The 20,513-nt window shown below is 40.3% G+C and overlaps 1 pseudogene; it reads right to left on the bottom strand.

The window, feature by feature from the left end:
* Positions 1-17,337: 17,337 nt before the first annotated feature.
* On the bottom strand, positions 17,338-19,086 carry LOC114822519 (uncharacterized; annotated as a pseudogene).
* Positions 19,087-20,513: the final 1,427 nt, after the last annotated feature.

The following is a 20,513-nucleotide window of genomic DNA, read 5'->3' on the forward strand; positions in this document are numbered from 1 at the left end:
TGTGTATTGGTTGTTATGCTTCGTTTCTATCTATTTTCAATTTTTCCCTAAAAAATTGTTTTCAATAATTTAATATACAAAATTTCATACCAAACAAATTCTTGCCTGTATAAAGTATGAATTTAAAACCTGTTTTTAAGAAAAATAAAGTTTCAGACCCCAACTAGAAAATAAGCCCACGAGTTGTGGCGGGAACTAACTGTTTCAGGCGTAACTGCGTGAATAAGACACATTTCACATGTAACTGAATAAATAAGACACAAAGTGCAGGAAGTAAAGCTCATATTTAGCAGTGTTATTTTAACAACAATTGTTCAAGTGGTGGATTGCCCCCGGTGGGTTGGGCATTTCTCTTAGTCCTACTGCATTCCGGGTTCAAAGTTCCAACCATCCCCCGTACCAGTTTAAGCACACCAAAGACCAAATTTAGCATGTTCTTTCGTCATCCACCCAACCCCAGCAGATATACAAAATTCAAATAGAACTTGGCAAATTCATCCTCTTAAAATACAAAACGAAAATAATTTATGATCACTGACCTCTGAGAATCGAATGATATTCGGATTCTTCAATGATCTGTGGTTCTTGATTTCCCCTTGAACATGTTCATCCATCTGCATCACCAAAAAAAAAAGTATATTTAAAAAAAAATACAAAATGAAAATAGTTTATGATCACTAACCTCTTTGGATCGAATGATATTCGGATGGTCCAGTGATCTATAGTTCATGATTTCCCTTTGAACATGTTCATCTATCTGCATCACCAAAAAAATAATAAATATTTAAAAAAAAATACAAAATTTAAAGGATAAGAATTGCGAAGATTCTTAGGTCTTAGTTCGAAATGTAATAGCTCATCTCACCTCCATATATTACCAAATCTTAGTCTATATGATTTTGCCAGAGCCACCGAATGTTGAATATATATCTGTTGAATGTTCTACTACCATCAACATTATAAAGGTTTCTAATCGAATCATATATTTAAAATCCAAGCATGAAAGTTTTACAAAGATAAATAAACAAATGTAAATAACTAATTAGGCAATACACAGCAGAGAGGGGAGAGAGAGAGAGAGAGAGAGAGCAATTGAAGGGAATGCATAGTTATCTCTATCTTCGGAAAAAAGAAAAGAAAAAAAGAGAGCAGTTGAAGGAGTGAGAAGCAAAGCAGCATACCAAGTGGAGGGTAAGCAATTAAGCATAGTCATCTCACGTACGGATTGCCTGAGAACTGATCTTTGCTTCTCTTCCTTATGATCCTCTTAAATGCAATTCTACACATTTCTAAACCAAAATTGCAAAGCAGAATTCAAAGAAATTTAAAGAAATCTAGTAAAGATTCAAACTTTTTTATTATCCAAAAGATGTACATAACCCCATGTAACAAAAACAAATTTATGACACAAAAGAAATTATCTTTAGCCAACAAAAGCAAAAAAGAGAAAGAGAGAGATTTTGCTTTTTGCACTATGCAGAATGTGCAGAGAATCAAAATATCATAACCCATTTAACAACATGATATTTTAGGCAAAAAGGCATCACCTTTAGACCCCAAATGAAAGAATTTGAGAGAGAGCGCATACGTGGTTGCCAAGAAGAGGAAGAGAGCAATTCTATTTCCTGTAAAAATGAAGAAACAGAGCATTAACAAACACACATGCACAAATCTCAAAAGGAAATTGGTAAGAAATAATCGTAATTGAGAAAATAATCAAAAAACTAGAGAGCACACAACTGGAGTCTAATTCTACAGAACCCACGAGTCGACAAACAAATATCCAAAATTAACAGATTACAGTAACAACATTCCAACAAAAGTAAGAAGACCAGAAAAATTATCTATTCTAAAGTACATTAGTTCCATCATGCATAAATCAAGGGAGTCACGGAAGGCCAGTATCTTAAGGTAATCCAACATGTTAAAGCATCCAAACAGAGACTCAGAATTACAAAACGCATGAAAATTCACATTCCAACGTGTTATGGAATCACCAATTTCAGATCAACCAAAATCAAATAAATTTATATCAGTACGCATCAAACCCACCAAACCCAAAATCAAAAGAAGGTGATCAAATGTTTGATTTTGCTAAATATTACAAAATAAAATAAATAAGAATATGTACAAATCAACATGCATACCTTGTAGCGGTGCAGGGAACAGTAGCGTGAGCTGCATCGAGGGCATGTGTACTGGGAAAATTGCTACTGGCAGCTGCAACTAACAAAAACAAAAACAAAACAAAATTGAATAAAATCAAAATCGGAAAAATTTCCAGAAAATAAATAAAACAAATTATCAAGCTTTGTTGATGAAAGAGAGGTGGGGTTGGTGAAGAACATACACGCGGCTATGAGCAGTAGACAAAAGATTTCAAAATGATTTCTTCACTTTTCAATCAGGACATGCACGAATATAAAAATGGCAGAGAGGATTAAAACCATACCAAACACTAGAAAATCAAGTATAAAAATCGTACTTACCTTGTGAATGAGGACATGCAGACACATGATGGATGAAGGACAGCAAATCCCGCATACACGAACCTAACTTGCCACTGTTCGCCACCCCCACCCCTCCCTATCTCTCTCTCCCTGCAATCGCGACGATTTCTGTCACTGTCACCCTCCCACTCCCGAATCGAATATCCGCACGAAATCTCTCTCTCTCTCTCTCTCTCTCTCTCTCTCTCTCTCTCTCTCTCTCTCTCTCGCTCGGTTTCTCTCACTGTCACCCTCCCACTCCCGAATCGAAGATCCGCACGAAATCTCTCTCCCTCTACAAGCGGCATGGCCGCTGTCCCTCTCTGTCTGCCCTCACCATCAATCCCAATCCCAAAATTAAGATGACAAAAGTGCCCTGCAACCCTTTAATTCTAGCCGCGTGATCCTAACCCTAGATGAATATTTCTGGAATTTGAACACCCAAAGTATCTCATCAAATGTGGATGTACCCACAGTATGAATCTGAGAATTTCTCAATTCAACTCTCGAAATTACTGTGACAGTATTAATATATCATGTGGAATGAGGTGGTATTATGGTAAAAGATAGAACTTTAGCTGATGGTAAACAACATTTGGGAATTTGATGTAAGCCGGCTGGGAATCCCAAATGTTGTTTACCATAAGCTAAAATTTAATCTCTGATTAAAAAAATAATAATAAAAAGCACACCTCAAACTGACAAGGACCATAATTTTCAAGTGACACTGCTTTTCAATGGTTACCATAAAAAAAATAATAATAAAAGAACTGATCATTTGAATTATTCATGACAGAACCAATTTTGATTTGAAATATGATGGCCAAGAACAAATCACACTGCTTTTCAATGGTTACCATAAATTTTCAGAAGTTACAGAAGATTTTTTTATCAAATGAAAAGACAATGGTCACATATATCTACAATTAACCACCAGTAAGCGTGAAATATTACATCACAATGCAATAGCAGCTATACAGGATGCCATGCCATTCATACTATGACAAATCACAAAAGTGACAATTAAAGGGCACCTAACAGACACCCCCATCTCTCTCTCTGCAATAGCAGAAATCCCTCGGGTTTCAGAAAGCAAATGGAAAACAAAATGCTTTTACATCCCCTACCCATACCCATACCTCCCTTTACCCGTTCCCTTTACCCTCGCAGAAAATCCTCCCATCTCTCTCTCACCCTTGTCCCATCTCTCTGTCTGCAAATCGCAGAAAAGAAACCCTGAACAAATCACTTAAATCCCTCGCCTAAATCCTCCCACATTTCTCTCAGACACCCCCTATCTCTCTCTCTTTGCAAACCCTAAACCAAATCTCCTAAATCCTATCTCGGACACCCCACACAAAGCCAAGAAGCCAAGATATTAAAGCAATCTCTACATAATACTATGGAACAATGAAGCAAAATGGTACTTACTTGTTCCTTGTCCAAAACCGTTGGTGCCACCGCACATTGTTATCAATTGTGGGTTGATCAAATCCTTCATGGCTTAGACTGCATGAAGAATTAGAAACTAAAAGATGAATATATGCTGTAAATCATCATATAAATGTAATTGCATTTAAAAAAAGAAGGGAATGAAAAAATTGAATTCTATTTCATCAGTATGTAACTGCATGAAAAGTTACATTGAATGCAAACTCAATCAATTTCCCCAAAGTCATTGTTAACTGAAAATCAATACCAAACCCATATATACCACCATTGAATTTGCGAAACCCAAAAACAAAATACAAAAATTTACTCATATAATCACAGAAAAACATGAAATTTGAGCACACATTTGGCAAAGTTAAAGGATAAAGGCACTCACATCATCGTAGTACTCTTTGGGAAGATCTTCTAATACTGGTTCTTCCTTTTTCTTGCTCTTCCTCAGAGCTGCCATAAAAAAACCCAGAGAAGCACACAAATTCAGAAAAGAAGAGGTCCAAAACTGCCATAAAAAATCCAGACAGCATACAAATTTATCAGAACAAAAACCAAATGATGTGAGTGATAGTGAGAGAGGTTGTGTTAGGCACCTGAAACACGTTTTGGTTTCAATTGAAACGGCCAGAGCGTTGCATGTGAGGAAGATGACGATAGGATATCCACATTCTTTTTTCTTGGGTGAACTAACCAAACCATATTATATACTAAAACGACATAAAAAATCATTAACAAAATCACAACAAAATAGAACAAAAACATTCACAAAAGAATTCCCCAAGTTTTCAAATGGAAATTAAACATTTACATAGCTTATATAAAAAGCCAAAATATAAAAAATTAATCAAAAGGTTGAGATAACTCACATCCCAGTAATGCTTATTGCTGATATTAACACCCACTGACAGCAGCCCTCGGTTTGTGGAATTCCCACGCCCAACTCCATGACCTCTCTCTCTGCCATCCCTCTCTCCCTCACAACCATACCCACTTTCGACCCACCCCTCAATCCCGACACCAACCCTTGATTTAAGGAGGAAAAATCAATACAACCACCCTTTTCGCAAGCCTCACTCCTCCCGCTCCCTTCCCCTCCCTGCCAATCCCATGCCCATCTCCCTTGTTGTAGCTCTGCAACCCACGTTTTTTGGCACCAAACACTATGTCCTAGGATGATGTGACAATTTATCAAAGTCAGAAAATGCATTATCTCAGTTTAGGTTGGTAGCATATATGATCCCCGTGCAGCAACATAGAATACTTAGTAAAAGTTGCATTTCTGAGAACAAATAACCAAGATGCTTGACCGAAAAAACAATGCAGATGCTTTAGTAATACAGAATTACAGTTTTATTCAAGCTTCTCAGTCACAAACTAACCTTCCTTTGTCGAGCAGCAAGGAAGAGGGGGCGAAAATTGATTCCTGGATGAGCTTTTTCGTTCAAAACTAAGTCGAGCTGCAAGGACGAAGGGTCGAGGATTGTTCGTGAGCTGGTGTTGCGGATATAAACATATAGAAAGCTCCACTGTGTCATAACAAACACAAATCAAATATGATCACCATGTCACATTAATTACCTAAAATTCAAAATGTTATATACATTAGTATGTTGAACAAAACTCCGCCTATGTAAGTTTATCTTACATTGCCGGTCCCAAGCCCGGATAAAGGAGGAGGGGGAGGGCGTCAGGTAGTCGACAGCCGGCACTCCATGATCACGTCGAATCCTTATGAAAATGAATCCAGAACGAAATCGCGCTAAAGCTAGGGCGTCACCCGTAAGTGGCGCGCTGTGTAGCCCGAGCACAGTGATAAGTGAGCAAGGGTCGCTGTATCTCCATCGGCACCCGGATACAGTGTTAAATGAGCAAGGGGGCCATAGAAACTTCTTTTCGAACGACTCCACTCAAAGTTGTTTGGGAGCATATGCTCCTATCAACTTTACACGGGACACACAAAAGAAGTACTTTGATCCTATTAGACGGGAGAGGGTGAAGAAGCTAGGACAGAAGGGTAGAGTTCAAGAGAGCAAAATGCGTTTAGGAACGTGGAATATAGGAACCTTGACGGGAAAATCTATGGAAGTAGTGGAAGTTATGGTGAGGAGAAGGATAAATATTATGTGCCTACAAGAAACTAAGTGGGTTGGTCGTAAGGCAAAGGATCTAGAAAACTCAGGGTTTAAACTATGGTATTCGGGCACAAATAGAACGAGAAACGGTGTTGGCATCATCGTGGACAAGACCTTGACACAAGATGTTGTAGATGTCAAGAGGGTAGGAGATAGAATCATGGCAATCAAGATTGTAATAGGACAAGAACTTATCAATGTGATTAGTGCGTACGAACCTCAAGTAGGGTTGGATACGAGTTCGAAGGAGAAATTTTGGGAAGACCTTGGAGACTTGGTGCGAGGAATTGCTCAGACGGAGAAGTTATTTATAGGAGGAGATTTAAATGGACACGTGGGCAGGGAGACAGGCAACTATGGAGGTTTTCATGGTGGCCATGGTTTTGAGGAGAGAAACGAGGATGGGGAAGCTATCTTGGATTTTGCAATGGCATAGAGGAGGGGGAGGGCGTCAGGTAGTCGACAGCCGGCACTCCATGATCACGTCGAATCCTTATGAAAATGAATCCAGAACAAAATCGCGCTAAAGCTAGGGCGTCACCCGTAAGTGGCGCGCTGTGTGGCCTGAGCACAGTGATAAGTGAGCAAGGGTCGCTGTATCTCCATCGGCACCCGGATGCAGTGTTAAATGAGCAAGGGGGCCATAGAAACTTCTTTTCGAACGACTCCACTCAAAGTTGTTTGGGAGCATATGCTCCTATCAACTTTACCCGGGACACACAAAAGAAGTACTTTGATCCTATTAGACGGGGGAGGGTGAAGAAGCTAGGACAGAAGGGTAGAGTTCAAGAGAGCAAAATGCGTTTAGGAACGTGGAATATAGGAACCTTAACGGGAAAATCTATGGAAGTAGTGGAAGTTATGGTGAGGAGAAGGATAAATATTATGTGCCTACAAGAAACTAAGTGGGTTGGTAGTAAGGCAAAGGATCTAGAAAACTCAGGGTTTAAACTTTGGTATTCGGGCACAAATAGAACGAGAAACGGTGTTGGCATCATCGTGGACAAGACCTTGGTACAAGATGTTGTAGATGTCAAGAGGGTAGGAGATAGAATCATGACAATCAAGATTGTAATAGGACAAGAACTTATCAATGTGATTAGTGCGTACGCACCTCAAGTAGGGTTGGATACGAGTTCGAAGGAGAAATTTTGGGAAGATCTTGGAGACTTGGTGCAAGGAATTGCTCAGACGGAGAAGTTATTTATAGGAGGAGATTTAAATGGACACGTGGGCAGGGAGACAGGCAACTATGGAGGTTTTCATGGTGGCCATGGTTTTGGGGAGAGAAACGAGGATGGGGAAGCTATCTTGGATTTTGCAATGGCATATGATCTCTTCTTAGCCAACACCTTCTTTAAGAAGAGAGAAGAACATGTGATCACCTACAAGAGTGGGTCGTCAAAAACACAAATAGATTTTCTTCTAATGAGGAAAGGGGATCGTATAACTTGTAAGGATTGCAAAGTTATACCAGGAGAGAGCGTGGCTAATCAACATCGCTTGTTGGTGATGGATGTACATATCAAAAGAGTAAGACAAAAGAACAAGACTTGGAAGTGCCCAAGGACTAGATGGTGGAATCTAAAAGAAGAAAAACAAGCCATTTTCAAAGAGAAGGTAATCACCCAATGTGTGTGGGATAGAGAGGGGGAAGCTAGCCAAATGTGGAATTCCATGGCTAGTTGTATCCGAAAAGTAGCAAAAGAGGTATTAGGAGAGTCCAAGGGCTTTGCCCCACACCAAAAGGAATCTTGGTGGTGGAATGAGGAGGTACAAACAAAGGTGAAGGCTAAGAAGGAATGTTGTAAAGCCTTATACAAGGATAGGACCGATGAAAATGGTGAAAGGTATAGAAAAGCGAAGCAAGAGGCGAAGAAAGCTGTCAGAGAAGCTAAGTTAGCGGCTTACGACGATATGTATAAACGACTAGATACCAAAGAAGGAGAGTTGGATATCTATAAACTATCTAGAGCAAGGGAAAAGAAGACAAGGGACCTAAACCAAGTGAGGTGCATCAAGGATGAGGATGGAAAGGTTCTTGCTACAGAGAACGCGGTTAAAGACAGATGGAGAGGTTATTTTCATAATCTTTTCAATGAAGGACATGAAATGAGTGCTTCTTTAGGGGAGTTGAGTAACTCAGAAGAGTGTAGAAACTACTCTTTTTATCGTAGAATCCGGAAGGAAGAAATGGTTGTAGCTTTGAAGAAGATGAAGCATAGAAAAGCAGTAGGCCCAGACGATATACCAATCGAAGTGTGGAAAGTTTTGGGAGAGACAGGTATAACATGGCTCACTGACCTTTTCAATAGGATTTTGAAAACGAAGAAGATGCCAAATGAGTGGCGAACGAGCACTTTGGTGCCTATCTACAAGAATAAGGGCGACGTACAAAATTGCATGAACTATAGGGGTATTAAGCTAATGAGTCATACAATGAAGCTCTGGGAGAGAGTCATTGAGCATAAATTGAGGCAAGAGACACGGGTTTCGGATAACCAATTCGAGTTCATGCCAGGGCGCTCAACCATGGAGGCAATCTATCTCTTACGAAGATTGATGGAAAGATATAGAGATGGGAAAAAGGATTTACACATAGTCTTTATAGATTTGGAAAAAGGATTTTAGAGAAGAAAGGAGTACGAGTAGCATATATCCAAGCTATAAAGGATATGCATGAAGGAGCAAAGACTGCCGTAAGAACTCATGAAGGACAAACCGAAAGCTTTCCCATAACTGTAGGATTACATCAAGGCTCATCCTTAAGTCCTTACCTTTTTGCGTTGGTAATGGATGAGTTAACAGGACATATTCAAGATGATATTCTTTGGTGTATGCTTTTCGCAGACGATATAATGTTGATAGATGAAACTCGGGAAGGGGTAAATGCAAAGCTTAACCTTTGGAGAGAAGTGTTGGAATCTAAAGGTCTTCGCCTAAGCCGAGCAAAGACAAAATATATGGAGTGCAAGTTCAATGCAAATGGAGGCCAAAACGAGTTAGGGGTGAGGATCGGAGATCAAAAAATACCAAAGAGCGACCGTTTTCGTTACCTAGGATCTATCTTGCAAAAGAACGGAGAATTAGATGGAGATCTCAACCATAGAATACAAGCTGGATGGATGAAGTGGAAGAGTGCATCCGGCGTGTTGTGTGACCGCCGTATGCCACTGAAGCTCAAGGGAAAATTTTATAGGACGACAATAAGGCCGGCGATGCTGTATGGCACAGAATGTTGGGCGGTGAAGCATTAACACGTACACAAAATGGGTGTAGCGGAGATGAGGATGCTTCGTTGGATCTGTGGGCACACGAGAAATGATAAGATTAGGAATGAGGATATCCGGGGTAAAGTAGGAGTAGCCGAAATTGAAGGAAAGATGAGAGAAAATCGGTTACGATGGTTTGGACATGTGCAAAGAAGGCCTACTGACGCTCCGATTAGAAGATGCGACTATGGGACAGAGGTTCAGGGCCGAAGGGGTAGAGGAAGACCTAGGAAAACTTTGGAAGAGACCCTAAGAAAAGACTTAGAGTACTTGGATCTAACGGAGGACATGACACAGGACAGAACACAATGGCGTTCTAAGATTCATATAGTCGATCCCACTCAGTGACTTGGATTTTCCAAGTCTCCAACCGAGAAGTTTTCCTCACTCGGGAAATTAAGGGAACACTACCTCAACCTACATGCTCCACTCACAAAGCTTCAACATACAAGCTTCAACAAAAGAAAATTCAAATAACTTAGCGAAGAAGGCTTTGGTGTATTTAACACAATACGTTGAAATGAAGGAAAACTTATTTATTGATAGCCCTGATAAGTTACAAATATGTACATATACATGAGTCAAAATAAACAAACAAGAGGGAGCCTTCACAAAGGTCGCTTAGGAGAAGTCTCAGCAGTCGGTAGAGCCCCAGAAAGAAAAGGCACCGGAGGGGGATCATTCGGAGCCTCAGTACTGGACAGAACCCTAGAAGGAGGAGGCATCAGAGGTTGATCACTTGGAGCTTCATTACGCGGTACAGCCCCAGAAGACGAAGGCAATAAATGCCTTTGGAACAAACCCACAAATCTCTGATGATCAAGTAAAACCTGACCATCAGATTCTTTCATCTGGTCAAGCTTCCTCTTCATGTTTGTAGCATAGTCATGTGCGAGCCGGTGCAACTATTTATTCTCATGCTTGAGCCCTCTAATCTCCTGTTTGAGACTCATCACTTCAGCCGCCAATGATTCAACTTGGCGGGTTCGAGCAAATAGGCGTTGGGCCATATTAGACACAGAACCTGCACACTGAACACTGAGAGCCAGAGAATCCTTAACAGCCAACTCATCAAACCGTTTGGAAAGTAGTCTGTTATCTTTGGGAGTGAGAACGTTCCTGGCCACTATCGCAGCGGCCATATCATTCTTCATCACGGAATCCCCAACGGTAAGAGGACCAGTAGGGGAGATGAAGGATGGGCGCCATATGTTGTTTGGAGAAGGCGGGGCTGCCTCTTCAACAAGGTTCAAGTCAAAACGACGGTCGGAGGGGCCAGACATTTTCAAAGGTGTTGAAGAGAGAAGAGGTCGGACAAATCAAGATCTTAGAAGTGCAAGAATGAAGCTTCTACTGGTGAAGATTCAAGTGTGCTTTGGAACTTAATGCTAGCCTCTATAAAAATCTGCACTAGACGAAGCTTCAGAAATCGAAGAGGTGCCTGCTCAGAAATCGAAGAGGCATTTGCTTTCTCAAAAGCTGGGCTGCTCAGAGACCACGAGGGTCGACCTCAGAAATCGAAGAGACGTTTGCTTTCTCAAAAGCTGGGCTGCTCAAAGACCACGAAGGCCGATCTCAGAAATCGAAGAGGCTTGCTTTCTCAAAAGCTGGGCTGCTCAGAGACTACGAGGGCCGATCTCAGAAATCGAAGAGGCACATACTTTTCCAGCCTTGTCAACACCTGTCACACGCACACTCAGCTTTGCGGAAATTATTGGCATTCTGTCGAAGATTTCTGATGAAGTAGAAAGCACATGAATCGTACTGTTCAATCACCCACTTCCCACACGCAACAGTAGCTCGAGGGTACCACAGATAACTTTGCCAAAGTTATCTGACAAAGTTGAGACACGTGAAGCTTACAGCTCCCACTACATCGCTCTGGCCAAGAAGGGTAAAAGAATAACAAAGAAACAACACTAACAAAGTTTAGACACATAAATTTTGAAGGTCTAGCTACCATATTATTACCCACAAGGGTAAAGGAACAGTACCATTGCTAGATAATTGGAAGGTCCCGGTGTGTCAACCTCTGTACTTCGTGGCACGATAGACTAGCAAACATGCATAACCTTTACTCACATTCGAGAAAACACTTCCAACAAGATTGCTTGCTCCAATATCGAAGAGGCACCGCCTTCCGAATCTCGAGAGCCAGACTCCCAACATGATTACTTTCTCAAAAATCGAAGAGAGGGTAAAGGAACAGTACCACTGCTGGATAATTGGAAAGTCCCTGTGTATCAACCTCTGTGCTTCGTGGCAATGTAGACTAGCAAACATGCCCAACCTTTACTCACATTCGAGAAAACGCTCCCAACAAGATTGCTTGCTCCAAAATCGAAGAGGCACCGCCCTCCGAATCTCGAGAGCCAGACTCCCAACATGATTACTTTCTCAAAAATCGAAGAGACACCGCTATCCGAATCTCGAGAGCCAGACCCCCAGCAGGATTGCTTTCTCAAAAATCGAAGAGGCATCATTCTCCGAATCTTGAGAGCCAGATCCCTGACAGGATTGCTTGTTCGAAAACCGAAGAAGCACCACTTTCCCAACTTCAAGAGCTGGATCTCCTTAGATAAAGCTTGTCTGTAATCTTCACACGCAACATCAGCTTTCCAGATACCACAGACCACTTTTTCAAAGTGCTCTGACAGAGTTAAAACATGTGAAGCTGGCAGCTCCCACTACCGTGCTATGACCAAGCAGGGTAAAGGAATAGCATTATTACTTGATGTTAGGGAGACTCATATATATGTCGACCTCCATCCCCAATGGACAGGCAGACCTGCAAAAATGCTCAACCCTTCCTCTTATCTGAGAGGGCACTCCCAACAAAGCCTTTCGAAATATTCAGCTTTCTTTCTTCCCGATAATACCTCTGCAAACAAGCTATACTAGAGCAAGAATATCTCATATCATCAGGGTTAAAAGCAAGAGTATCCCATATCATGCTTTTTCCCTGTCTTTTCCTTTGACCTTGTTCTTACCTGCAAAACAAGGAGAAAGAGAGCAATCAGTCAGCACTTGGAATCAAGCTTCCAGCCAGGAACTGACTGCCTGGAACCCCTTACCTGAGTACTTACCTGGCATTGCTCTCGAGTACTCATCTTCAACATCTTATGCTTCCAGGGAAGATACCGCATCTGCTTGAGGAACAGATAGGGCAAGTGAGAAGGATACAAAGAAGCATGTGGAGACAAGCGTAACAGCACACGTGCCAATACATCCACTACTCTGTCAAAAGCAAAAGTATCCCATATCAGCAGGGTCGAACGTACTCTAGATTTGATGGACTTGTTTTGACCCTCAAATTCTTCAGTCGGCCTTATACTTTGGAGGAAACCAAAAAACCCTCCAGCCCAGTTCAAGAATAAGCCTGTGGAAAGTTACTTCTTCAAAAGCAAAAGTATCCCATATCATCTCTTCTCATTTTTCTTCTCTTTATCCTTCATGCTGCCTGCAAGATAGGGAGAATGTGAACAATCAGCCGGAGCTCTGATTGCTTACCTTGTCTGTCACCTCTTTCAGCAGATCCCCTAGCTCGGCGACTTGGGGGACTCCTACTACATGGTTTGTATCGCGCTTGACCAAGCCTGAAATTACAAGTAAGCTTCAAGTGAAATTGATACATTACCTTGTGCATCTCCACCAGTTAAAGATACCACCCCTGGATGGAGGAAGAGTACTTCCAGAGAAGATGCCACATCTACCTATGAGACAGATAAGGCAAGTCAAGACGATACCACACTCCGGTACTTAGAAGTTTCGTGATTACGAGATCATTCTCCCACAATATTTCCTAATGTCATTTGTACTAAATCATTCACTTGTACTCACTAAAGGAGAGTTTGAACCTATGTACTTGTGTAAACCCTTCACAATTAATGAGAACTCATCTATTCAGTGGACGTAGCCAATCTGGGTGAACCACGTACATCTTGTGTTTGCTTTCCTATCTCTATCCATTTATATACTTATCCACACTAATGACCGGAGCAATCTAGCGAAGATCACAAAAAGCGATCGTTTTCGCTACCTAGGATCTATCTTGCAAGAGAACGGAGAATTAGATGGAGATCTCAACCATAGAATACAAGCTGGATGGATGAAGTGTAAGAGTGCATCCGGCGTGTTGTGTGACAGTCGTAGGCCACTGAAGTTCAAGTGAAAATTTTATAGGACGGCAATAAGGCCAGCGATGTTGTATGGCACAGAATGTTGGGCGGTGAAGCATCAACACGTACACAAAATGGGTGTAGCGGAGATGAGGATGCTTTGTGGGATGTGTGGGCACACGAGAAAGGATAAGATTGGGAATAAGGATATCCGAGGTAAAGTAGGAGTAGTCGAAATTGAAGGAAATATGAGAGAAAATCGGTTCCGGTGGTTTGGACATGTGCAAAGAAGGCCTACTGACGCTCCGGTTCGAAAATGTGACTACGGGACAGAGGTTCAGGGCCGAAGGGGTAGAGGAAGACCTAGGAAAACTTTGGAAGAGACCCTAAGAAAAGACTTGAGTACTTGGATCTAACGGAGGACATGACACAAAACCGAGCGCAATGGCGTTCTAGGATTCATATAGCCGACCCCACTTAGTGGGAAAATGTTTTGTTGTTGTTGTTGTTGTTGTTGTATTAGTATGTTGAACAAATTAGTTACATTTCATTATACTAAAAAATTTACAGAATATGAGAAATAAAGAATTTGTATTGTTTATATAAAAATAGAATAACAAAGAACATCATTGACTACCATTTTATTCGGTAGTTTCCTCCAACTGCAATTGTTGAGATTGTAGGAGATCTTCGAATAAAGCCTTCAATTCAACCATCCGTACACAAACATAATAGACAATGTTTTTTAGCGAATTATGGACAAAGCTTAATATTCAAATGCAATGAAATGGAAAACACAATCCAATTCTAGGACGAATTGAATCCTTATTAATCCTTCCTGGTCTAGTACCTAAGAACCAATGAAGTGGCAATATATGGATATGCATGCTATAGGAAACCATTCATTTGTAGATGGTATTGTGTCACCAATATTGTATTTAAAAATCTACCCAAGATAAAGATGCAATATATAGTTTGGTAAAAAATCAAAACGAAGAGTTAACAAAGGAAAAGGATTAAGACGTTGAAAATACAAAACTGGATTCTTTTATTTGGTAAAGACGGTTCCCCCACTGGCTGTCCGAAATCACAAACACTTTTTTACATAGAAACTTTATAAACTAATAGATTAAAATAAGGGAGTTTTGACAAAACACTCCCGGTACTGTTCATTTTTAACGAAAAACCACTTTTTTACCTTTAACTGGTACTATTCACTATACCTTCATAAAGGGTTTTTCGTTAAAAGAGAAGTTTTTTTGGACTTTTTGTTAGTTTTCCTTTAAATCTAAGTGTTATAAATGAAAAATCCTGGGATTGATAGCAATGGCATCAACAGTGCCACCACATCCCAAATAAATGAATGAAAATATAGTGATTAATGTCCAACAAAGAAGCTCAAGCTTGAAATAAACCAAGGCATAAAAGCTTACCAAACTTTTCAAATGGCTAAATTGTTCATTTAACTTAATAACTTCTTCCTACAATCCATAAGTAAGACCATTAGATGCGGTAAATAAAACATCATACTTCATATATGGCAATCTAGCAGAGAAACCAATTGCATTCAGATGGAGCCTAATTTGTGGAACTACATTTATATGCACTGAAATGCATTATCATGTTGTCATATTTAAAACTGAGGTTTATGCAGTATGCTATCTTTAGCATACACAAAATTTTTGCACCTCATTTTTGAAGTTCTGCACTTCATAATTTATATACTTTCAGTTTCCCTTCTAATGAAGGTATGGCTGCTTTCCATTTGGAATTTTCGCAAGACAACGTTATGATATTCCTAATTTAGAATGCGTTTCCATTCTAATGAATGCAAGCCCTAAATCATAAATATTGTATAATTAGATCTCAATTACTCTGATGTGTTTGAGCACGTGGCAGGGCATGAGAATCAGAACCACTCCTTGTTGTTCTCTGCTTCGTGATTTGGTCATCAAACAATACTTCATTCCCTCCATCCTTTATCACGTCTTCTTGGTGATCATTTGTTCATCTCCAAACTGTATCCACAAAAAACTACAAATTAATCCCAAAAACAATCATACAAAAAAATTGCGGATTAGATTTGATTACGTACCATTTTTCACCTTAAACATAGACATTTTAAACCAGAAACCAAAATCAAACAAACATAAAGAAATACGACTGACAGAATCACACTGTAAGACACCACCCCCTCGCTTCCACGGTTCCACCCACAACACCAAAAACAACAATAACAATAATAACAATGTACACTCAGACAAAACAAAAATGCACCACAGCCCTCCAGTGCTATAACAGCACTTCTAGGACAACTTTGATATCTATGGACTGTTCCCTTCTCCATGTTACAACGATAGTATTAGAGCTCTTACAACATCACAGATGCATGACCAAGAGTGTATTCGACAACCTTTTCTCTGATCCTTTTCATCAGTTGGTCCTAAAGATTCTATTCTTCTAAATTCATCTTCTTTTTGGGTATCCACAGACATTTATCACTTCATATGTCGAACACAAAACACCTAACATTTTGGGTGACAAATTAGAAGCAACTAATCGGAATCTGGGTACTGAGAATTAAATTACTCTTTGTTCTTATAGTCCTGATGGAAATTACTCATTGATTCACAAAATTAATCAAACTAAAATGCAAGAAAAGCAAAATCAACAACGCATATCAGAATAATATGAAAAGATCCCAACAAACCAACCAAACAATTAACATTAAAAAAAAATTGCAAACTTGGAGGGAAAGAAGCACCAGAAAAAATATACACATCCAATGCTTTTAATCCAAAGCTAGAAGTATGAATAACTGAGTAAGTTAATGAAGGCAAAGCAGAGGGTAGGAAGCAGAACATACCAAGAGACCAATAGGGCATCCGAGCCGGTCTGCCGATGAACGCCGTGTCCTGGTCGACAACGCCCAACGGCGTCGGCCTGGCAATGAAGTAAAAGTCGAAAACACCCCCAATGACCTTGTAGGTGAGAGAAGTCCCTCTGTAGAACACATCCATGCCATTACTGTTGAGCAGCAGAAAAGAGTGCGCGTAAGCCTCGTTGCCCACATTCTGAAGATCCATGTAAACCCGGGTGGGACCCGTACAAATCAGTGTTGAGATTGATCGCCGAGACTTCAGTAGTGACGAGGGTGTATGGATCGTTCGGGTAGAGCTTGATCCCGTGTGGCTGAGTGTTCTCTCCGAGGCCGTACAGGGAGGCGTCTTTCGGCGGTCGGGTGGATATCTCGAGGTACTGGTCCTTAAACACCAGTTCGCCATATGGGTCTTTGGATTCGGAGCTCGAATTGAAGAGGACCTGCCCGTCGGACTTCCTCTTGAAGGTGACCCAAATGAGTCGGAGATGTGGCTAAGAATGAGCTTAGAGCCGGAGTACACTGAGACTTCGATGGGGTTCTTCGTCTTCGCCTGAAACACGTTTTGGTTTCAATTGAAAATGCCAGAGCCTTGCATGCGAGGAAGATGACGATAGGATTCCAGAGATAGAGAAAAAAGGAGTAAGACGACGGAGGCGAGAGAAGGGAGACGGCGGCAAGAGGAGGATAGGACGGAGGCGAGACCGTCTGTATCGTGGGTCTGTGAGACGTACAAGGCAAGGAGGGTTTGAGAAGGAAACGGAAAAGGCCTGCTTTACCATTGTTATTCCCTTCCCGCGATCATCAACGCGTGCGCAACAAGATCAGCGGCAGAGAGAGCATGTGGCAAATTTGTAAATAAATTGAAATTCATCCCAAAACACTGTTTATTTGATTTATTTGAATAGTGCAATTGGAATCCCTTCTTTAGACTAAAGTAATTTTTAAGTAGAATTCCAACCGAGCCGTTAGATTTTATGCAAGCCAAAACCTTACCATTATTCATACTTGTCAGAAGGCCTCAGAAGTCTCCACTAAAATGCTTCCCTAAGCACGAGTACATAATGATGCCACTGACAACTAGCTCGTCGATCACCTCAGCGCTGCGGTTAATTGCTTCTGCACAAGGCCTTGATCACGAATCAAAGAATCATGAGACGGGTAGTGTAGCATATCGATCAAGGCCTTGTGGTACTGTCTGGTAGATATTAATAACTTTGAGTATATGTTCACATAGGTTGCCCATTTCTGCCCAATGGCAGTTGCAAATACCAAACTCGTCAATAACTTTTGCACATGTACCGTCTATGACAATATTGCAGTTAAGAATCTTCAAAGCTTTACGCCAAGATGTTAAACCACTCGCCCACTCATCTTTCCAATATTGTGCAAAATCATCCTTCTCAGAATATTCATCAAGCCAGAAGAAGGAATGTACTTTTGTACCCAGCTTATCAACCAACCAATCAACTCGTTTGTACACTCTAGGTTTCTTCTCGTTCAATAACCTAAGCTTTAGTGGCTGTGCTAGAACTCCATTGCCGCAGAGGTTTCCTGGCTAGCAAGAGGAAGAGTTTGTAGTGCAGATACCCACATCCCTGAGTCAAAAGACATTTTTCTTGTACGAGTTATTCAAGAATAAGGATCCTGTTTAAAGAGAAGGGGGTGAAGGAATTAAACGACACACTTATTACTTCGTATCATAAGGCAAAATATACCTCTACTAAAGATGATAGTAATCCATAAAATCTTATTCATCAAGAAAATCTTCTATGAAGTCCTCAGACAAACGCTCGGCTCCTCGTTGTTGACAGATGTTATCCACTGCCTAACGAAGCCTTCTTGACATTGTAGTTCGCATCTTATTGTCCACACATTTCTTTACTAAGTTTTTATGCCATGCATGAGGAACCCGCCAAAAGCTTATCAACACTGAACACTGAAATACATCCTTGAGTATAACGACATAAAACTGTCAGTATCAAGTTTGGGCGAGGACTGAGCAACCAACCGGATGGTGAGCACATCAGCTAGAGGATCATCCACTATGAAACCACCCAACTTCCAAATAGGATTTTTCGTTTGAACTCTATTGTAAAGAGCTCTCATCCATTTATGGGCATTGGAACTTCCAAACTTTGGAGCCACTATCCACGCCACCGGGATAGTAATAATGTTGCAACATGAACATATTCGGTTTCTCATTATTATTAACAATTGTAGTTATAATAAAAGGTTAAACAAACTAAACGGACCTTCAATTTGGTTGTTTCGAACCTTGAATCAGAAAGCTATAAGGTTGTGATTGTTGAAGCAAATCATCTGTTGCAACTGCCACTCTGTTTGAATGCCCAAAGTGAAAGGGTCCACATCAGAGAAATCCTAATAGAAGAAAACATGACTCTGATGGTTTTCTAGCCACATGCTAATGCTAACCGCATCATCAGCATCCAATTCATATATAGAGCGTCGAATGACCCTGCCTCCGAACATACCTATGGGTTAAAAGGTCATCACGATTAGATGGACCACCCTGTTTCTCTACAGATTCATTGTGTCTCTGCATTATAGTCTTCACAAAGACCCCTGCATATAACAAAGATTGCACATGAAGAAGCAGATCTTCAGAGATACAAGGGGCAAATATAGCACGTGTTCCAGCAGCCATCTTATCTTGTGGACCATGGCATGGCGCTCCTTTCCTATCTACATGCTTATCCTGATTATATATGATAAGCGCCACTGAAGAATACCAAGTATACCATCAACCTTTGGTTTGTTAGGCGTCTATGGCTGCCGCCGTCGCCTCGCTTCAACATGAAATCTTGTTGGACATTCTTTATTAGAGCATTCACCCCTTAGAAAATCGTCAACTCTAGGAAACGAAATTATAGCAACTTCATCTTTCTTGTCCCGCCAACCTTCCACCTTTGACCACACAAGATCAGAAGAAGAAAACTCCAATGCAGGTGGATTTTCTTTGCAACTGGCTTCGTAAAGTCACATGTTAATAACAGTAACAGAGGTCCTTTTTACTCTACGCAATACAAAAGAAAGTCAAAAACTTCATATCTGATAACAAGAAAACAAACAAACAAAAAAGAAGAAACAATATAATTCTTGCAATACATTTCCTTCCCAACAAGAGAAGTTCAAAACTTTAGTAAACAATTAAACTGATTTCGTCTATTTTCATAAATTCTCAGAAATTAACAGTCGAAAAACACAAATTAAAGGGAAAAAAAGTGAAATTCTTTGGGTTTTCAAATAGAGAAATTATATTCACACACCTAAAATTACTTCTCACACACATTTTTATTTTATTTTTTATTTTCTACACACTACTAACACTTGATAGAAAAAGATTAAAAAATTAAAAGGATGTGAGAGAAGTAATTTAGGATGTGTGAATATTATCTCCCTTTCAGATAAGTGAAGTCACTAGCTTCAGAGTCACAGATTGAGCTATATCGATATGTATAGTATCAGGCCATTTATGCAAAAAGATCCCCATTTTTTCAAAAAAATGGGGATTAGGTGTGGGTTCACTCCACATCGAACTTTAATGATCTGAATTGTCTATTTTGTATAGAACCGGATCCCCTGCAGATCCCTAAAAACTAAGCCTCCTGAGCAAAGAATTAGGACCGTTGAAATTTGATCAAACTACTACAAACAGGGCCCCTCTAAAAGTTATAATAATTGTAGCCATTGGATTAAATTTCAACGGTCCAAATTCATTGCTCAGGGGGCTCAGTTTTTGGGGATCGGATTCCAATTTGTAAGTCTCATTTCATAGATTATTCTTACAAAAATTCAATTTAATCCAAAATCATTTACCTATTTTGTAAGTCTCATTCCATAAATGTCATTATATACATCATTTCATGTGCTACCACATTATTTGGTTCAGTAGCCACTTTACCCTTGGTTCTCTCAGCAGCTACATCTCCATTCCCACAGTTATTCACATTTGAAGATAATACTTCCTCATTTCCTAATTCTTGATCTCGATTGGTAAAAGATGCACATCCATTGTGGTATCGTTACTTTCCAAATTAGCTGGTCCACTTAAGGATGCGTTTGTTGCACCGAAATGTCTCAAACTGGACTAATTTCAAGAACTAAGCTGATCTGATTTAGACTAAACTAAACTAGATTAAAGCATTTGGTGCAGT

This window comes from Malus domestica, chromosome 17 (genome assembly GCF_042453785.1).
Source record: "Malus domestica chromosome 17, GDT2T_hap1".
Lineage (NCBI taxonomy): Eukaryota > Viridiplantae > Streptophyta > Magnoliopsida > Rosales > Rosaceae > Malus > Malus domestica.